Source organism: Uloborus diversus, chromosome 8 (genome assembly GCF_026930045.1).
Source record: "Uloborus diversus isolate 005 chromosome 8, Udiv.v.3.1, whole genome shotgun sequence".
In the NCBI taxonomy this organism is placed as follows: domain Eukaryota; kingdom Metazoa; phylum Arthropoda; class Arachnida; order Araneae; family Uloboridae; genus Uloborus; species Uloborus diversus.
In genome coordinates, this window is record NC_072738.1 from 74146212 (window position 1) to 74168027 (window position 21816).

Here is a 21816-nt window from a genome sequence, read left to right on the forward strand (position 1 = left end):
AAGGGCGCAGTTCTACTTTAGGATAACAATGACACGAGTAAAATCATTTATAACGAAGTCACACGCTGTCGCAACCAAATGAAAGATAATCGCATCTCAAATTCATCTGAAACAAAATCTACAACTTCGCTGTTATATCCATACAGAGCTGTCAACTGCTACGAAAAATCGTAGTTTCTATGAACTACAGCCGTGAATTACGAGTCTTTTCATCCATAAGCTCAATTATGTTGCATTGAAAAGGGGGTTCCTTCATGTGCGCCCATATGCAAAATTTTAAGGGGGGGCTCAGATACTTTCTCCGTGGTTTAGCAGGATATTTTACCCATAGAAACCGATTTCAGTACAGATTAGAGTTATTGATATTTTTAATAAATTATTCTTTAATGACTGGAGTAGAAATGTTTTTATATTTTTGCAAATAAAGAAATACTAAAAGCAAGGAAGTTCCAATTTCTAAAGGCGAGAAGGATTGGGGGGAGGGGGGGGGGGCTTGAGCCCCCACTTGCCCTTTTATATGGGCGCCCTTGGGTTCCTTATAACCTCAATGCAGTAATCTGCAATTTTGTGCAATTTTACATTGCCATTTCTTATTTTTACCAATTTAGATTTTCAGCCTATGCACCCTGTGGAAATCTATAGCACACTGCGCATTTCTGGCTAAAAGGATTCTAGAAACTTCGCTCTAAGCCTAGAGATTTGAAGGTTTTTTCGCCCAATGAGCACTGAGACACAAGAATGGTGTGACGTCTATCTTCCATCTTCTTCCCGATCGTTCACAAATGATGTCTCGTTTTAAAAGGGAAGTCAGGTTCTTGAAATTGTTGGTGACAAGGGGGTTCCATTTTCTAAACAACCCTTTCACATGAATTCGTTTAACAAGGAGCTGAAAATCCCTTTATGTATTTGAAGAGTTTCTGCATTAGATGAAATTTATTCGAAGTTCAAATCTTCTACTTTAATTAGTTATCATTTTTAGCAGGAAAAACACCCGCCTCGCATTTAAGTACCGTCGGCATTTCAATACCCTCCGACTTTTGAATAACATTCTCTTAAATCGAGGCATCAAGTCAAAATGTCACGTGGTTTTCGATTTTTTTTTCCTTCATACGTTATTACTCATAGACAACCTTGGTCTACGACTTGGCGAGAAAATGTACGAAACGCGCATAAAATCAACAAACGGCACGTAACGCGAGCGAGCCGCTACTCAACGCTGGCATTTCTGTAAAAGTAGTTTCTCCGCTAGCGCAGTGTCGCAGCAGCGAAAACGACTGCCCTCGCTGCAATTTTGCATGATAAATTGTTTTCGTATGGTGTGGCTAAATGCCCAACTTTAAGACGGCATCATTTTGTCCTCTCGTTTTGTCGTAGAGAAACGAAATATTGATGGGGCTGTCTACAAATGATGCCACGCTTTGAGGGGAGGCTGGGGGGTTCGTGAAATTGTGGCAGGGGTAACGAGAAATGTAACATCACGCATTTTTTGTAAATATGTTTATAAAAATAGCGCAGTATGTGACAAAGGGGTGATGAGGTGTGAAGTGTGACAATATGTGACAAGGGAGAAGAGATGGGTTTAAACATGTTGAGAAAAAAAAATGACACCATTTATGAACAGCCTTTTACTGTAAAAGATGTTATATCTTTTTGGAGTTATTTTATAAAAGCTACCTTATACTGCATTTCTACTGTAACTTTTATATAATTTTATTGTTTTGTAAAGACTGATGCTTTGCGAGTAAAGTGAATTACTGTATTGCGTTTTCGTTGGATTTTTCTATTCGTTTCAATCCATATTTAAAAAAAAAAAATATTTTTTAATGGCAGATTATGAACAATTACAGCAAAAAACACGAATAGGTTAAAGAAGGCAGGAATTCAAATAGAAAAAAAAAATCTGAAGCAGAGTTCATTAATCTTATCAATTCATTATTTTTAATTAACTTTTAGGGGGTCCTCTACAAATTATGTCACGATTTGTAGTAGTAGAATGGAGGGGAGTTCGTGGAATTTCGACAGATGTGACAAGGGGGGGTAGCAAGAAGCTTAACATCACACGTTTTGGTTGAAATAAATTTTATTTTCCTAACAATATGATCATGTAATGTAGCCTGGCATGTGAGAAGGGGGGGGGGTTGGATATTCGAAGGTGTGGTGTGACACTTTGGGATTGGGGGGGGGGAGTTCTATATATGTTTTGAAACATTGGAACATCATTTATGGACAGTCCCCTTTCTGAAATTAGAACTCTGCAACCTTAAGTAACTCATGAATTCTCTTGGGAGTGCTTTAGCTTCATTCGAAATTCCCAAATCTTACCGAGTTTGTCATCCAAGAAAATGTCTTTAGCTATCCACCAATTCCGATTTCGTCAACTTCTTTCGTCTGCTACACATTTCCTGCTCACGTAACTTCCACGCTAATTCTGCGGACAAACTGCATTTGTTGTCGGAAAGTGTCCCCGCTGAATTCTCCTTCGAATACAAACCTCACCTTGGGAACCTCACCCTCTGGGTAAACGGTAATCTAGACTTTTATCCTACGGACTTCATTAAAGCCCGGGCTTACCGACCGTCTTAATGGAACGGCTAATGGTCTTAAGGTTTTTCTCCTTTTTATTCGGCGACAAGTTTGTGGAGGCTGATGCCTTTTTATTTATTTTATTTTTTCTGGATTACTTTCAGTTGACTTAATTTTCTGCTTGAATTAGGAGCAATAATGCTAGCATATTAATTTTCTGCATTTCCCTTTTCTTATTGACTAGAAATAGAAAATCGCTCGTCAAGGTTATGACGGATGAAAATCGCTTCTGCATTTCAACGAAGCAATTGCCTGTTTGGTGTTGGTACAAACTGACAGTTGAAATTATAACCCTAACTCCAGTGAATTAATAGTACTAAACTCCAGTAGTAGCGGTCACTGTTGACCATTTTATCGTTTCTTCATTCCCCTAAAATGACACAGTCTTACCAGTGAAACAGTTATGTGACCGGATCGAACTCAGCCTTGTCACAATAAAGCCTTTCCCTGCATCTTAAACATCACCAAAACATATTATCAAATTATCATGATGTGGCGCGAGTTTCATTGTTGAAACTCGTGGGTTACTCTATCATTGGCTTATTTATATATATATATATATATATATATATATATATATTATTCTGTGCAGAAATATTTCTAACGCCCCTACATCAGTTTCGGAAATACGCATCAAAAAATTTTGTAAAGCGTACTTAAGTCTTTGAATATTTGAACAATATTTTACTTTTTAAAATTTAAACCCGCTAACATCCTACTGTTTGACCACGAATTGTATGGAATTGGCAAACATCCAGTTAAGGCGTCTCTATCTGAATGAGGGGAAAAATAAAAATTTTATGCGCGTATTTCGCTCATTTGAATGAGACTCTGCTTAATTTAGAGGCTAACATACATCTGCAAAATCTGACATCCCTGAAAACTAATAGATGCTTCCATTTCCGCATGTAAACCGGATGTTTGCCTTTCCATACAATCCGTGGTTAGACAGTAAGTGTCAAAAATCAAAACAGTACACATCTCTTCTTTCCCTGCAGTTTTCGATTTCGTTCTAAGGAAGTTTTTTTCTCTCTCTCTTTTAATGGAATTACTTGGTCTTTCATGTTTTCGTGCACTTCACACCTCCAAAACTAATTTCACTCCTCTAAACGAAGGCCAAGGAGTACTTTCACGCCGTGAAAAAACCCTACATATCTGATAACCTTTTTAGACTGAATTTAAAACGTTGTACGACAAATTCTGTAGTGTGGAGTTTTATCATCTAATTGGTAGAAAATATATTAACTCTTATTATAACGGAGTCAGTTGCTTAGTTTTTTTTTTTTACAAATTTTACTTTACTTTGCGGATAAAAAACTATTGTAACCCCCCCCCCCAAAAAAAAAAAAAAACTCTATCTAAAATCATGTTTATACAGCTAATGCCATGATAAGAACAGTAAATATATAGTGTTGAAAATCATCTTTATGTATAAAAAATAAATAAATAAAAGAGACCTTTATATACTTTCTCGAATTAGTACTTATTGGAATATTGACTAATTTAAAGATCTTCACGCTCTGTGAATAGAAATTTAATTTGAATGTTAAGTAGTTTTTCATTTTTCATTCAAAATTCGCTGTTTTTTCGGGAAAAAAGTGGATGGGATCTGATATGTTTATTTTGTTGAGAGAAACAAGTCAAGAGCGTTTTAAAAATCTTGGCCGATGTGAATTACTTTGGTGTCCCTACAGAATTGAAATTACTTCTTAATTTTCTAATACGTAAAAAAAAATACATTTTCTATTCTTCACAAAAAATTGTAAATTTCTATGGTTACCGGTAGCTAAGTGGCTGTTTCGATGAGTAGATGTAGTAATTTTCATCATACTTTCTATTCTTAATTTCTCTGGGGAATGGTTTTGTTAAATGGTGTCCCCTACTTTTAGCTGACATGAAATCCCTCCCCCCTCTGTTTTCTAGTTTTAACCTTACCTTTAGATATAGTTAAGTAGGGGAGGAAATTTTAAATGTCGGCGAAAAGTAGGCTAAACCTGTTTAATAAGGAAATGATAAAAATGAGGCCAAAATTACGCAACTACATTTTACTACACTAATAATGTGCTTAATAACTTTTTGCAATTCTAGAACTTGAATACGCCACCTGGCGGTGATTTAAGAAATTGACCAAAGAAGTAAAACATTTCAATTTTGCGGGTACAAGTGAGAGGTCTCATTGGACAGGTAATATCCTACGTAAGTGGCGCGGTCTTGGTTTTACCTCTTTCAGTAGCCATTAACCAGAGACCGCAGCGCCTTCTATATTTTATTTAAATTGTGAATATGGTGGTTTTTAAAAACCACTTGAATAGAAGAAAGCCTCTAAATCCTTGATTATAGTCAAAGTTAGTAAAGTTTCAAAAGTCCGTTATACGCAATTCTACGCTTGCTTGAGTTAAGCCTTGAACACTTTATTACCAACTGTTATCTTTTGTTGACTTTATAATTCGCAACTCCAACAAACTATAGGGAACGCTACAGTCACTGTCTAATGGCGGATGAAAAAACTAAAACAAACGCACGCCGTAACGTATAAATTGCTTCTAAACTTAGGAAATGACAGAAATATTTGTTCGCATGTATGATTTTTTGTTCTTTATTCATTTGAAAAGATTTTTCAAAGTCTTTTGGTTATTCTGACCCATGTAGAAAGAGATTAGAAATCAAAAAGTATTATGAAAGTAAAAATGAATGCAGAACACACAGTAAGTTGTTCTGAAGCAGCCATTTTCACGATGTTGAATTCGGTATTCATAAATTTTTGGTTCGCTCCGAACAGCACTTTCATTATGTACTGTTTTTTCTATACATTAGTATATATTATGTCCAGTTCCGTGACATTTCCGGCATTTGTTGACATTTTTGTCACATAGTGCACATACGTGACAGACTGCCAAGAGTAACATTTAACACTAGATAATTTATTTCTATGACTATATGATTGGATATCAAAAGAAATCATCATGCATTTAATTCATTCGTCATGGAAATGATTTAACTGATATGCGAAATCTTGTAAACAGATTTTTGGCGAAACTCTTCCACTGATAATGACAGTTTTTGCAGAGCAATAAAGTAAAGTTGGCGCGATATTTTAGCGATAAAAATTCCAAGCTTTTATTTTTTATTGTTCAAATTCTTAATGTTCTTTCTGGATTTTTCAATCTGTTCTGCGATAAATATTTTTAAGAAAATTTATTTGCATACTGTCCATTTCAGTTGGATGCTATAGTAACAAGGTTATTTAAATCATTTATGTGGAATTAGGTTAAGGAAAAGCAGTAATTTTTCAGCATGTCCCTAGTGTCCAGTCAGTGTTGTTAAGTCCGCTTTTTATCATCGAATTGGAAAACTGATATTTGTTCAAATTCACCCAGAACAAGATAAATAAAATGTGTACTTATAGTTTATATCAGATATTTTTGATGCGAATGGCGATTCCAAATGATGAATAACGCGAATAAAAAAAATACACATAACAAACTCTTTGTTTTACCCAAAATGAACACGTGGAACGCAATGTTTTAGTTTTTTCGGCAGTTTTGTAAATCACCGCAAGGTAGCGTATTCGAGCTCTGGAGTTGCGAATTGCAATTAGACATTTTTGTTTTTGGAATCGATTAAACTACTCGTCCCACCAACTAGCCCTCATATCCAAAACCATAGAGTAAAGAAATTTAAAAGAAAGGACACGTCAATGGTAAAAAGGACAAAAAATTGAAGCCAGAATAATGGGACATATCAGTGTGAAAATGGGCGGGTTAGTGATAACGTGGTCGATTCATGAAATTGGTTGTCGCCAATCCCGCAAAGCGAACGAAGAACTGACGGATTGGTTTACGATTTAATTAAATTTCATAAACGAGCTTCATAAACTTGCATTAATTAACTGCCAACTGGAATTCAATGATGCAATGTTTTGAATCAAAATGTGCCTCAAGCTCTTTAGCGAGAAACTGAAGATCTTGGGATACATCGGCGCAACTTCTGGCTTCAATTTGTTAGTACAGCATCTCATCCCGATCTTACTCTATGCCTAAAACTGGGCAAGTTTTAAAAAAACATTATTAGAATTGTCTACCTTGTTGCTGCAAAAAATCAACGCTAAAAACAATTAATCATTACTGAGTTAACTCCAATGTATGATTATCTTTCAATTACTTTCCCCCTTTATCGCTTCAAAAAGAGATCGTAGATCACTCATGTATCGTATTGCCTAGTCAGATAGAAAACCTTTACATGAAATACACCGCCAGCTCAGTCATTTCCAGCTAAAAATGACTGAGCTGGCGGTGTATTTCATGTATTTCTGCTTTAGCCCTGGCTATTGGGCGGTAATTTACTGAAGAAAACCTTTAGTACTTGTTGATTATAAAATACAAACTAATGGGTTACATGTGTAGGCCAAGAGAGTAGGCCAAGAGTGCCCCCCCCTCCCATTATATTACTTTCCCCACTCAAATGATACGAAAAAGAAGCCCACATCTATTAATTCAAATCAATAATGGCAGTGTAAAGTTCGGAAATCTCTATCTTACGTACTTTAACCTTTTATAAGTAAAAAGTCACTGGGGCGTAGTTTTACCTTCCTTTTCCCTACAATTTCATCTCAAAGGTAAACGTTTAATACTAGGCTATTACATTTTATTTGACAAAATCTATTATTCTCTTTACGCTTATATTTTCTAACAAATCACAGGAAACTACTAAATTATACGTTTTTGGCAGTCTCTAAACACTGTTCTTGGCCGTGTTTCCACTCTTTTATGATTTAATAGCCCATTTACGTGACTTTTATGTCTCCCTTCCTACAAACTGAGCTTTTTTACTTTTTTGACAAACGTTTTTTCAGAAATAAAATCTTAGCTTTTTCTCGTGAAAATTATTTTAAACTTTTGGGGTTCCACTTTCTTCTTCTGTGCTCTATAAAAGTGACTCAAACTGATTAGTGCCAATCAGGGCCACCCCGATGAAAGGTCACTGTAACCTTTCAAAAATTTTCTTATTCAGCAACTTCCGTCTGGTGATTTTGGAAAAATTTGGAATTCTATTCGATAAAATTTTTATAATCCGGCGAAATTTGGAGTTGCATTTGACAAAATTTTCATCATTTGGCGAAATTTGGAGTTCCATTCGGCAAAGTTATCATCATTCGGAAAAATTTGGAGTTTCATTCGAAAAACTATGAGCATAGTTAGAATATAGCACCTTTTTCCTTCTTCCAAATGTAATATTTCTTTTTTTGGAGAAGAAAAATCTTCATTTCATGCTTATACATCTTAATGGTCAAAACCATTTGCATGAACCAAAAGACAACGCTAGCGCGCTTTAGTTTAATAATATCTCTGTGATGCACACACCCCACGCAATGAATATTTTGAAAATTTTGTTAATCAAGGTTAAAACGATTTTTCATAAATGGGGGGGGGGGGGTAGGCAGCAGTAACTTCTTTACAATTCGAAACGCAAAACGACTAGAAACTTGTGTTTGCTAACTAGTTATACCTGTTCATTTACCAGCCCTTGAAGCACCTAAAGCAGAACCGTGAAACTGTCGCCGGTTTTATTTATTTACTAGTGGCACCCGCACGGCTTTGCCCGTAGTAGAAAATTAAAAGGTCATTTGGTTCGCCTGTATATTTACAAATAATGCTATGCTTGCCCATGTTACAGTTCCACATTATGATAATTTGGTAATTTACTCGCCCACGTTGTGATAATTTGCTCGGTGAAAAGTTCTTAAAATTGGAATGGAAAAAGAACAAAATCGAATTTTCGAAATATCACTTTGAGGTGCACACCCCGTTGCTACAAACTAATTCTGTGCCAAATTTCATGAAAATTAGCCGAACGGTCTAGGCGCTATTCGCGTCACAGAGATCCTGTTGAGAGAGAGTGAGATTCGGATAGAGAGACTTTCAGCTTTATTATTAGTAAAGATTTATTTTGAATAATTGCAAGCATTATTAATTAATTATTAATGTCATGTTCCAAACGCTAGATTTTAACGACATTAGAAATTTCTGTAAATAAAATTGTGCTCAAGTGTTCATTTACTGGTCAGACTACCCTATATTTCTTTACATTTCTTATACGTACAGATATTGAAGTTTAGTCAAGACTTTAATACGAGTTCTCTCCCATTTTAAACTCCGAAATTCATTTCCACTTCAAGCTCCGATGGGTTCTTTGCTCTTGATGATTTCGAAGACCCAGAACCTTTCTTTTTCCTCTCTAGACAAACATTTTTCGAAATCCCTTTGGGAGTTTTGATTTCCTTTTCGCAGATTCACAGTTCGCTCAGCTCCCGAAACAGTTCTGTCAAAACATCTATTTTAGATCATTTTTCAGAATCCTCTACATTGTGATAACTGTGCTGAGTTTTTGTTTTCAGAGTTCAAAAGAAAGAGGTATACGATATATTACAGTGACGTGCACAAAGTGAAAAATATAATATAATGAGTTAACTCATTATCAAAATACAGTAAATAAAGCACAAACGGCCGAGAAAATGCTGCAAATAGCGTATTTCGAGGCTACAATCCTTTCATCAGTGTTAACAGTGTTTAACACAATTTTCTTTTACTTTAGTTTACTGAAAACGTTCTCAAAAAATGTTCCGATTCATTAGTTTTTTCACCTAAATTGTTGTGTGGAGTGGGGGAGGGGAAATGGAACTTTTGTTGCCAGAAGCGAATACCACTGCAGGACCAGAAGTTTTTTCCTTTTTGTATATCAGTATACATGGAATGGCAATATTGCATAAACTCAATGGATCCGGCTGCAGTAGTGACGAGTAACCAATAGTTGCGACTTAGCTCTATAAGCATTATATATATATATATATATATATATATATATATATATATATATATATATATATATATATATATATATATATATATATATATATATACAGTGCCCGCCACTAATAAAATCACTGGATTATAAAATCAGCCGCTTTATAGAATCAAATCTGGAAGAACAGAATCATTTCTATATCAAAACATGTTAGGTTTATCCTTTAATAAAATCATCCTCGCCGTTTTATAAGATCAAACTTTTGGAGAGCATATGTTAATTTTTCTCTGAATAGAACCAGGATTTTTTTTTTCAAGGATTTAAAACATTGCAGCATTAATAAAATAACAAATTCCACATTAACAAAAACGGAAAAAAAAGGTGAAGGGTGTACAATTTTTTTTTTTTTTTTTTGAAAGAAGTATCTAGCAGTCTCAAGAGATTTGTTTCAGAGCCATATATTTAGTTGTTGCTGTTTGTTTCTACTTCGCAGAACTGTTTCGACATGCAGCCCTGCTCACTCACCACTGAGTCAATCAGTTCGTTCTCATTCAGCTATCTACAAGGGTTGACAGTTCATTTTTACAATTGAGTTAAAATTGTTAGCTAGCAAGTCGTGACTACTTGAGTGCGAAAGATTAATTCGAAATTTTGAATTAATATGACAAGCTTCCTAAATATAGTTAGTGTGATGCTGCAATTAAATTAGGGATTTCTCAATCTTTACTTTCAAATTCTCTTCTTCAAACATACTTAAAGTCAATATTTTAAGACCCTTGAGAAATTTTAAAAATGCACCTTTTGTAAGTTAAAATGTCAACTGTATTTTGCAACTGAACTAAAATAATACAATACAACTAGACTAAAAATAAAATACAACTAATCGTAATTTGTTTCTTTTTTAGAGTATTTATACTTAAAAACCTTTTATTTTTTTCAGTGTATGAGTGCCGGTTTATAAAATCAGCCGCTTTATAAAATCAAATGTCCTCAGAACGAATGTGATTTTAGTAAGCGGCGGGCACTGTATATATATATACACACACACACAATACAATACATGAAACAAATAAACAAATACAAGTAGGAAAAAAAATACTTTAACTTAAAAATGCGCAAAGCAGCAATTACAAAAGTACAATAATGGCAAGTAACAAAAAATGGAATTAAACATTTAAAAAAAGCAAAAAAGGGGAGGATTAAAAAAAAGAAAGAAGGAAAGGCTGCTTTGAGATTGAACTCATCAGCATTGGAAATCTCAAAGTATTAAGTACCAGAACTACAAAGCAACATCAAATGGATAGTTAGGCAAACGCACTACAAAATCCAAAAAATGCATACTTTGAAGCGGCAGCCAAATTTTGAAAAGATATAAAATGGGGAGAGAATGTAATGAATATACAAATGCCTGGTGTGGAAATAATCATTACCACCTGGCAAAGAAACAATCATATCAAAAAAAAAATATAAATAAATAAATTAAAACAGAAGGCATTGTGTATATTCATTACAAATGAAAAACAAAAAAAGTGAGTGGGGGTTTCGTCCGCTTTGCTACATCCAAAAGGATAAGTGTAGCAAAGCTTCCAATGGACACACACCATCTCACATCCAAGAAAGAGCACTTACTTGTTAAGTCCAAAGCAAAAGTCAAATCCGTGTCCATCTGATCGATTTCAGTCCAATTGTCAACAAAAAAAGCGAATAAATGATCCATGAAAAAAAAATTCGAGGTAATATATATATATATATATATATATATATATATATATATATATAATATGCGAAAGGGTTGAATATCATCTTTAACCTGACAAAAAAATCTATACAGTAAAACCTCGCTACAACGCTATCCGATACAACGATAAATCCCTCTACAACGATAATATTTCGTGGTCCCGGTGAACTCGCATAGGAATTAATGTTATCCTCCTCTCAATATTGCGATATTCTCTACAGCAATAAACCTCTGTAAAGCGATGTTTTTTTAAGTTTTCAACCCCTCTTTATTACGATAATTTGGTTTTCAAGTACAGTAAAATCATGAAAGTAACCCCTCCTATTTTCAAAAAAAAAAACTTAAAACTTTATTTTTTCTTTAAAAATGGTTAGCTCCAAGTTTCGCGCTACATTTTAAACAATGCGTTTCCAAAATGGCGTCACGCTGGAGATAGTTCATTTTCACAAGTCAAAACAAAAATGCACCTTCCAAAATAAATAAAACAGCAGTACAATCGTATAAATTTCTTTTGCAACACATATGAACAAAAAGAAAAGGCGCCCTTGTATCAAAAGGCGTCTAGACCAAAGGAGTAAAGAGCTGAAACTGTCCCCCCCCCCCGAAATTCTTCTTTTATTTTGTTTAAACCACAGTGTTTTTTTTTTCTTTTTTGGGAAAAGAAAACATGCACATAAAGAGGGAAACTAAACATCTAAAAATGCTTGCCAAGTAAAAAAACAGAAAATGTTCAATTTTTTTTTTTTTTTTTTGAGTGAGTGGCAAATGAAGATGATCCGAAAAGGTGTAACATTCCCGTCTGATTGCGTCATCACTGTCACATGATCGACGAAAACGAAAGATTTGATTTTATTCACTAGTGTATTTTTCCCTAAGATGGCAGGGAGAAAGCAAATTTCATTTCAAGATAAACTCAACGTCATCAGCGATATTGATGAAGGAATGAAGCAGGTTGATGCAGTTAAGAAATATGGATTATCTCAATCTACAGTTGCAACGTTCCTCAAGAAGAGGAAACATATTGAAGATGCTGTGAGATCAAATTCAGTTAATCCCAAGCGAAAACGACTAAAAGTCGCGACTAATGAAAACATTGATGCTGCCGTCCTGAAGTGGTTTCAAGAGATGAGGGCAACAAATATCCCAATAAATGGAATCTCTGCGGACATTTTTTTCAAGTCTTCCATCCACAAACGAGGATCATTTTCGTGCTTTGGACTCAATGTATACCTTGTTGGTTGACTTAACAGTCAAAAAAGCGGCCAAACAAACAAAAATATTGGATGTTTTTCGATAAAAACGGATTTGAGATATGTTTACGAGCTTATTCTCGGAATTTATTTCAATTGATAGTAATATTTAATCATAATTAACACCTTGCCAATAAATGTATTACAAATATACTATATATAAAAACATTTACACCTAGGTAATGCATATACTATAACATTTAAATAAAAAGAACCTATTGTATTATCAAAATATATAGGCCCTCGATATAACAATATATCCCTCTACAACAATATATTTCTTTGGTCCCCAAAATATCGTTATAGCGAGGTTTTACTGTATTTTAAATCTTCAGTATTTGTGCATATTCTTCCCTGTAATTACTTCTGACAAAATTCAATTGGTAGTAACCTCAACATATTCTTCTTTAATAGAATAAAACAAACTGTACACGAAGTAAATAATGAAGAAAATGGCAAAATGTCTGAGAAAACAGTTAAAAATAAGAAAATAATTAGAAATAATAATTGATTAGTCGTCTGTAATGTTATCTTACTTTTTAATATCTTATTCAAAGAATCAAAGAACTTATCTTGCCGAAACTTTAGAAATGGTTAAAGCCAGAGAAAGGACTGAAAGCAAAACAAAAAAAAAAAAAGAAAGAAGTTCCACTTTCATTAAGGACGCTCTAAAATATAATAACAAAACTCCCCATATGACACCATAAGTATTTCTAAAATAAAAATAACGCTTAGGAAATAAAATTCTTTGGATCACAATGCATTGTTTGCAGAATTCTTCCCTCCCCCTTTATTGTGAGAGGTCGAAATCATCTAACGAAGGCAATACAATATGTGGGAGGGGGGGGGGGGGGAGAACATACGTAACAGCTGACGAAGAAGGCAAGCCCCTTTCCTTTCTGGAGCTGCTGTTGTCGATGTGGAAGAGAAAAAAAAAATACATTGCTTGGTGTTCTCTTCAATCAAAAAGGTATTAGGAATGTGGAGAAACGTCCTCCTGTGTCGCAAAAGTCATAATCCGTTCGCAAGGCCAGTATGATCCCCCCTCCCCCCAACTTTCATTTGTGATTTCTTTTCTTTCATTTCAAGTGTTGTTTTTGACCATGTGTTTACGGGATGTGAATATCCCTACTTCATGCCTGCCAGCTTTACTGGTTTTTCCAGTAGTTTCCTGGATTTTGAAAATTTTTCCCGGTCTCCTGAGTTTTATTAAAAATCTACTGGATTTTATATAAATCTTTGGAAAAATCCCTTTATTTGGGGAATTTTGTGGAATCCCCCTGTAAAATTACGTTTGTTGAGATTGTCCAGACGTATGTACTATGTACTCCATGGATGGTTTGAAAACTTCCTGCAAATTCAAACTTAAGAACATCGAACCAAACTATCAATGCTTATCAAGTTTGATCAAAAATAAGGTTTGACTGTATAAAAGGTTAAGCTTTACTTTAACCTTTATTCTTCCATTTTAAGTTTCAATTATTTTATGCATTATGAGATAAAAAGCCTCCATATGATTGTACTTTAAGGGATTGTAAAACATGTACTGGATTTTTTCCTTAAAAGGTTGACAGATATGCTATTTTTGATTGACACCCACAATACTTAAGACCTTCTGTAAACAATTGGTTTTATTTGAGTATCATAACAGTCAAAATGTGCAAAAAGATTCACGCCCTTATTCACCAGATTCTTTGACTCTCGATCAGCAGACACCTGAATCGCCGATTGAAGTTTTCTGATGAGTTGAAGAAGATTTCAACTGTGGCAGGAGGATCGCAGGGGGGCAGGGGTCCTTGTCGCGCGAGGGCCGAATTGTGTGGTGAATACGGTGTACAATCTTGAGTTACACGAAACAGAAAAGAAGCATAGTAAGAGCGTTGCGAATTCTGTTGTGCGGGTTGTATAAACTATGTTATGAATATCTGGAGCATGGACGTGTGGCATGGATGCTTTAGCTGGATATATCTTAGGTCGCTGTGGGATATCATCTGCGGATCTTTGTTCTGCTAAGCCAGTACTTTACCACTACACCAAATGTCCTCAAAACTCGAAAATAATTATGTGAACATTTTTTTGACACCTACACTCCTTTGTTTCTTAGTTAATTCATTTATTGTTTTTGCTTTTCGCGTTTATATTCACATACCTCTTCTGGAAGGTCCCTAAACGCCCGTAAAACAAAAATCCTCTTTTCGTATAGGCATCAAGCGGTGAAATACGTTGTGGAATGACTTCCTTAATCGCTCGACAGGAAAGGAAGTTAGGCAAACGTCTTGGTAAAAGCCCGCGTAAATAAATCATCGTAGACCACGGAACGACCGCGGAAGAAATAAAGACGAAATTATTTTGGCCGAAGAGAAGAAAAACTGAAGTCCTGCTTTTCCTTTCTTTTTCCTGCGTGCGCTGTATCCGGTACCTTCGACTAATTCAATCCAATTCTCGCAAATGAGGGAGATAATCGAGTTAGGCGTTTTTCAAGACCACGCATCACTCACAATGAGGGAGGGACGTCGTCCATCGATCGATCTGGATTCTTGAAGAAGCTCGTCCGTGGATTTTCCCGAAAATGTGCTCACGCCCCATTATTCGGTAAAACTTACTTTTAATTTTCTGTCTACATATCAGAACCTGGGAGGTAAAGGACATTCAGCCGTTTCTTATTTTCAAAATCGAGACTTACGCACTATTTTATTCAAATTTTTACTCTTCTATACATCGAATATACAGGGTTTTCCGTTTAACCTGCAAGACCTTTATTTTCGCAACCTTTAGTCCTAGATGTATACTTCCAATTGCAAAAATGTTCAAAATCAGATGCAAAGTTAAGATATTGAAAGTTTGAAACAAAAATAAAAATGAGCCAAAAGATACAAAATTTAACTTTTTATACGGCCCTTAGGTCTCTTAACTATTACTTAATGAAATAAATTCCATTGAAAAATATTACTGACACAAAAAACTTGACGCTTGTGCGACCAAAACTCAAGGAGATATTCGAGTTTAAAAATTTTAGGGACCATACAAAAGATGGGATTGATACTTATCGCCTTTTCAGAGGAATGTCAGGTTGTCGAAGTTTATATTTTTCTTTGCTATTCCAAAATAAATGCAAATATTATGCCATGATACGCAAAAGCACACTACAAAACCTCGAACAATTTGAAAAATCGCACTATATGCTCACATAATTTTAAACCCTTGTTAACTGCTCTATTTTCCTCTAAAAGGTGTTATTAATGGCGAGTGTAAAGAGGTGTAAGTCACAAAACGCTGCGTTTCATAGCTCGGTGAATATTGTTCGTACTAATGTCAAACTTTTTCTGTTAGAATGATTTTTCAATGGAGAAAATTTCCCTAAATATAAGTAAGAGGACCTGGGACCCGTGTAAAAAGTTAAATTTTGTATTTTTTGACTCTTTTTTATTTTCTACTTCAAGCTTTCAATATCTTAACTCTGCATCTGATTTTGAACATTTTTGCAATTGGTATACATCTAGGACTAACGGTTGCGAAAATAAAGGTCTTGCAGGTTAAAACGGAACACCCTGTATAGAATAAATTAGTCTTTATTCTATATCTAATATATAGAATTGGTGAAGTGATGGACTGTTGGTTATTGTGATTCCAAAGCTGCTCTGGAGGCAATTACACATGGGAACTCAAGACTCACGCAGGAAATCGACAAATTACTTGAAAAAATTGATCAAAGGGAGAAAACATGCACGATGCAATGGACCCCTGCATATGTGAAAGTCGATGGCAATGAGGCAGCTGATAAACTGGCCAAAGGGGGGGGGAGGCAGGGAGATGACGCAAATGCCATTGCCCGATACCGACTCAAAGAAAAAATCAACAAAATAGATCATCAAAAATGCGAGATTGATGCTAACAGGGAAATCAGAAAGACAATTACCAGATTAAGAAGAGGCCATTTTGGTGGCATGGAAATAAATGCAGACAACACCAGGACTTACGTAAAATGTAGAAATTGTCCTTATGAAGAACTTTCTCCGAGATATATTTTCAACTGCCCAGCAATACTGGCACTTCTCCAGAACATCGGAGCTTACCCATTTGATGGAGACCTCTACACTGAGAATATTGTACCACTGGCTAGAGCAGTTGCCAAAGCCCACGGATCCATTTGACTTCTTGTTGGACACGACACTACCACCACCAGAAGGAAGTATTGGTTTTGGGAAAATTTACGAAGTTTGATGGATTCGCACGTTTTAAGGAATGCTGAGATAATTTCGACCATTTTTGGAAAATGTCTTGTCTGCATGTGTGACCGGTTTTTTGTGGCCACTCTAGAGCAAAAACTACTGCATGAAATCGAACGAAATATGGTACACACTCAGAAAATAACTGGCGGAAATGTTGGCTCTAGCGGGTACAGACGCAGCGCTGGTTCAATTTTGGCGCCAATCGCTTCTAGGGGAACTGGACTCGTAGATTCAATTGCAGAATGAGAATAATGTGATTCCAATTGGTGATTATGACTATGATTGCTCCTTATTTTAGTAATCTTATTTACGATTAGTGACATGCAATTTCCATTATGACGCAGAATAAATCAATGTGATACTTAATGCCTATTTCTCCATACCCGTAAAAACGCTTGTCTTCTCAAAATCTTTCTCTAAAAACATTTACTGATTATTAAAGTATTTTTATTAATAATAATTTCATTGGTTTGTACATTATTTCTTTTTTCTGTTCATTATTATGATCACGGTCTTATCCACTCCCCCCTCCCCCTTTTATAAGTTAGGTAGATATTTGCTTTTGTGTGTGTGAAGCTATGAGAAATTACTATTACAGTTTTCTTTCTTTAGTTTTGTAATAAGACCGTAAAATTTCGTGCGAAATTGATTGTGAACGATGCTGATGGACGACATTTTAAAATTACGTAGGCGTAATTATGCGAATTTCTAATTTGAAGCGCTGACTTGTAAGGTACATCCTGATGATCCTGATAGTTAATTCATCAGTAATGCGTCATGATGAAATTCAATTATATGTTTTCGACAACAATTACGATTTCGTCCAGTTTTTAAACAATATTTTTTTTTCTTAGTTTTAAGGCGTCGAAATCCAACGCGAAGTTCGAAATGAAATCTTGATCCGCGGGGAAACCGGTGATGCGAAGAAAGAGTGAATTTAAGTATGTTGACTTTAAATAGAAGGGGAAAAAAAACTGATCTTTGCCGAGAGCAAAGCAAACACACCGTCTTTACCGACGAGAGTTTGAAGTAGAAATGAAGTTTTGGGCCTAAGTAAAAAGTAATATAAACTTCCCGTGGAAGTTTGATTTCGTTTCGACTTGACTGAACCGGGAAAGTATTTAATTCAAAGTTCCAAAGAAGACTTCTTAAACGTATAAAAGCCGAGTAATTCGAGTAATGTTTGAAAGGATACTTTTTGGGATGAGTATTAAACAGTTTAAATTTTGCTGTGCTCGTATGTGAGAACTGACTGAAATATAGTGTTCTACGGATTTAAATCAGCGAGTTCATATCGTCACCTCAGAGCAAGAGTAAGATATCTAATCCCAGAAATAACACTAAGCTGTCTTACTGTTGCTCCGAGGCTACGATATGTGAGTGTATTTCACTCTCAATCTCAAAAAAAGAAAAGAAAAGAAAAAAAAAGCAAAAAAAAACAGAAAATAATTGTTAATGAAAACTAAGCATTGAAATAAAAACTTCGTATGTTGTTGAACAGAAGAAGCAATTCGAAGCAAAACAACAGAGGGAAACTAAAATCGGTTTTAAAATATTCAGTACAATGAAGTCCCGTTACAAGAAATTGAAAGGGACCTCAAATTTTGTTCGTTGTAAGACGATTTTCGTTGTAATGGAATTCACGCAATGTAATGTAAGTTACATCGAGACTGAAAATTAATTTCGTTGAAGTAGATGTTTCGTTGTGTTGGTATTCGCTGCTACGGGATATCACTGAATAAACAATTATGTCCGTAACTAATGCTATTCGTATATAAGTGCAATTTTTTTCCAATATGTCTCTATTGTAGATGTCGACTTAATTTCAAAAGTTTGGAATGAAGAAATGAGCCCTAAATTCAAGGTCCATAAATGATGTCACACTTTTTAAAAACATTTTTGAGGCTCCTTTCTTTTCTGTCACAAAGGTCTCACTTTATCACATGTCACGCCATTTTTCATTAACATATTCTTATAAAAAATGTGTAATGTCACACTTCTTCTTGCCCTCTCAGTCACCCTTGTCTCAAAAAGCTACAATTTCACGACCCCCCCCCCCTCAAAACGTGACATCTTTTATAGACAGTTACGCACATATTTTATTGTGTAACTGCAGATTTTTTTTTTTAATGATGACAATTCTGATGACAATAAATGAGTCATACCGTTACATGTTAGAAAGTTTGTCATTGGTAAACAATTGGAATCTATTGGTTATTGATTTTACGTTTTGCTGAAGTATTCAAATGCTAGTTCTACCAATGAAAATGAGCCTCAGAGAATAGGTGAGACTCATTTATTTGTTCAGAATTTCACATAGTATAAAAGAATGAAAATGAATGTGAAAAGATGTGAAATGAGGAACATAAAGAGCTGCATCAATCAGCTGCATGAGGAATTATTTGGGAACACCAAGATACTTAATACTTCAAGATGTAGAAGGAACGTTGAAACATTAAATGCAATGGAATTAAGAAGGCTGGGTGGAGATTTTCAGTATTTTCATAGGCAAGTGTACATTCTAAAATCAAGACTGAAATATTTCTATCTAATGTTATTTATTCTTTATTTAATTATAAAATAAACTGTTTTACAATGATAATTGGTGTCCCAAACTATTATTGATTGCTGCTTACATGAAAGAAAAATTAAAATGTTAAGTGTCCCAAGTTAGGGATTCTCCCCCTAACTTGGGACACTGGATTTTTTTTTTTTTTTTTTAAGTGACATATATCTTGATTTTCTTTTCCAAGGCGGAATATGGGAAAATGTCTCAAATTTCTTTTGATTATTGCCCATTATTACCTGGTTGAACTTGTTAGCAAGTAGGAGTAAGAGGCATAGACATTAGAACCATTTTAAAAAGAACGAATCATCAATATGAATCCAACATATGAAATGTAAATAAATCCGTCAGTCGCAGAGCAGCCAACCATGACATTCAATAAACTTACCAAGACATCTGATATCAATATTTTTGGATTGGAACTGCAAGCAATTGAAATTTTTCTCCAATGTAAAATCAATTGTTTGAATAAAGCACACGATGTGTAATCCACACGTTTCTATACTGGGTAATTTCGAAAGCAGTAGGCAAAAACATTTCCTTGGAATATCTTTTATACCAAAGCACCTGCAACTCAAATAGTAGTTGGGATAGTGGGATAAATCGATTACTGGTTTGAACTAAATCTCAGACTCAGAACTAAAAGTATTCTTTTTATTTGTGTACCATTCCTCATTCGAGGGGTTCGTTAAACTCAATTTTCGAATCGAATGCTGGAAGGCTTGTTTGGCTTTTAGCATTCAAACAATAAAGGCCAATTTACTTCGAAAATTTCCTGCGTTACTTCAAGGTCCAATATGGAATCAGTTGAGTGAAATGTTTTCTTTTTCAAAATTTTGTTTTTATTTTTTTGTTAACTCATTTTTCCAGAATATTTCTCAACCCCTGTTTTGTAAATTATTTGAATGTAATAGTGCATTTACCTGCGACTGGTTTAGTTTTTTGCAGGAGAATCGGGGAATACAGTCTACACTGGCGAAACATATGTAGTTTCATAGATTACTTGCTTTGTTTTGTTCTACCTTTGACTCTTTGACACATGAACGCAGGGATTTTTGCTAAAATTTTGATTTAAAATTTTACAATTCAAGTTTTATGAAAGCTACAGAATTGTATAATTGACTTATGTTAAAGGGAGTTGAGTTCACTTTAATTTGATATGTAACATGAATAATTTTCGAGGAAAGAAGATTCACAATTAAAAAAAAAATATGTATAATAAAATTGAGATAGTATCTTTTTGAGAATTTCGAAAAAAAATATGATTTTTAATGTATTTTAATCCATCCAAAACTTTTTAGAAGGGGACCGTAAAGAGATCTGCAGTTACTACAAAATTTTTAGCTAAAGTTGCAATACAGTGTCCTACATTATTTGCTGTAATTGCCGATTTCTTCATAGTCCCACTCTTTTCTTTTTTCGAAAACTGCTTCAGATTCATACCAGATTAAAGTGCTTTTTTTTTTTAAATGAACTATTATAGAATTCTGATGGAATTTGATTTATGACATTTTAAAGCACCATTGGCCAGCAAAGAAAAGTGCGAACTTCAAAAATTATTTTTTCATAAATTATGAATTATACATTTTAATTCATTCAAAAAATTATAAATAAATTAAATTTTAACAGAGAAAGTTTTCTGAAAGTTTCATGAAAATCTGAGATGGTGAGGTTGATTTGACCGTGGAATGACCCAAAGGTAAAATCATACGTTGTATTTTTGTTTCTCCTCGAAAAGTTTTTTTTTTGTTTGTTTCTTTGAAAGATTCCTTTCCTTTCCCATCTCAATCTTGATAGCGAAAAGTGTGATTTGAATTAGTCAGAAAACGAATTCAAGTTTTCACACGTCACGTTTTCATTTCTCTCCCCAACACCAATTTTAAGTCTATTCCATGCACTTTCTATAATTTTGAAAGTTGCAGCATTTCCAAAGGAGGGTAAACGTCTCGACTCAGCTCTGATGGTCACTTATCGAACTCGATACCCCAGCCACTGAGATATAATTGCTTCTCATGGCTCATATAGCTGTAACCGTATTTACTGGAACCGGAGTGTGTTCTCGAGATATAAAAGGCTGTTGTTCCCTCCTTGTTTATCATCCCTAAGCGGCGCAACACTCTTGGGCTTGTATTCTTGATCTGCGTTTGCAAAGATGAAGTGTGCCCTGTATCTGAATACAATGGCCCTCGGTTAATGGATTTGGTAGTTTTCTGTGAAAGGAAGCTAAGAATAAGCTATTAAAAAAAAAAAACTTTTAAAACAAGTTCTTATTGTATCTTATCATATAAATCTTTTCGAAGTTATGATAGCATGTTACCATGAGTATCAGTTATCTAAGCATATTTCAGGAAAGAAACTAATTTATCGATAGGGTGGTTTCCAAAATTTCAAAAGTATTTTTTTCTGAAAGAGCATGCTTAAAAACGTAAGATCTGACCATTTTTTAAATAATTTGTTTAAGTTTGATATTTAAAAAAAAAACTTAAATCGGTGAGCTTTCATTGTTTACACTTCTTGGCGATGACATCACAAATGAAGAAATGCCATTCTGTGTTGCCACTCACAGAGCTAAATATTTAATTCGCATCTTTACTCACGTGTATTGGCAACGATATGGTTGATAGCAAGCGTAGAGTGCAATTTTAATTC

General features: G+C 34.6%; 1 protein-coding gene across 3 annotated transcripts in view; it reads left to right on the top strand.

Annotated features, from left to right (window-relative positions):
* Nucleotides 1-21816, top strand: part of LOC129227577 (disks large 1 tumor suppressor protein-like) — a 358608-nt gene that overhangs the window by 160447 nt on the left and 176345 nt on the right. The window lies entirely within an intron of this gene.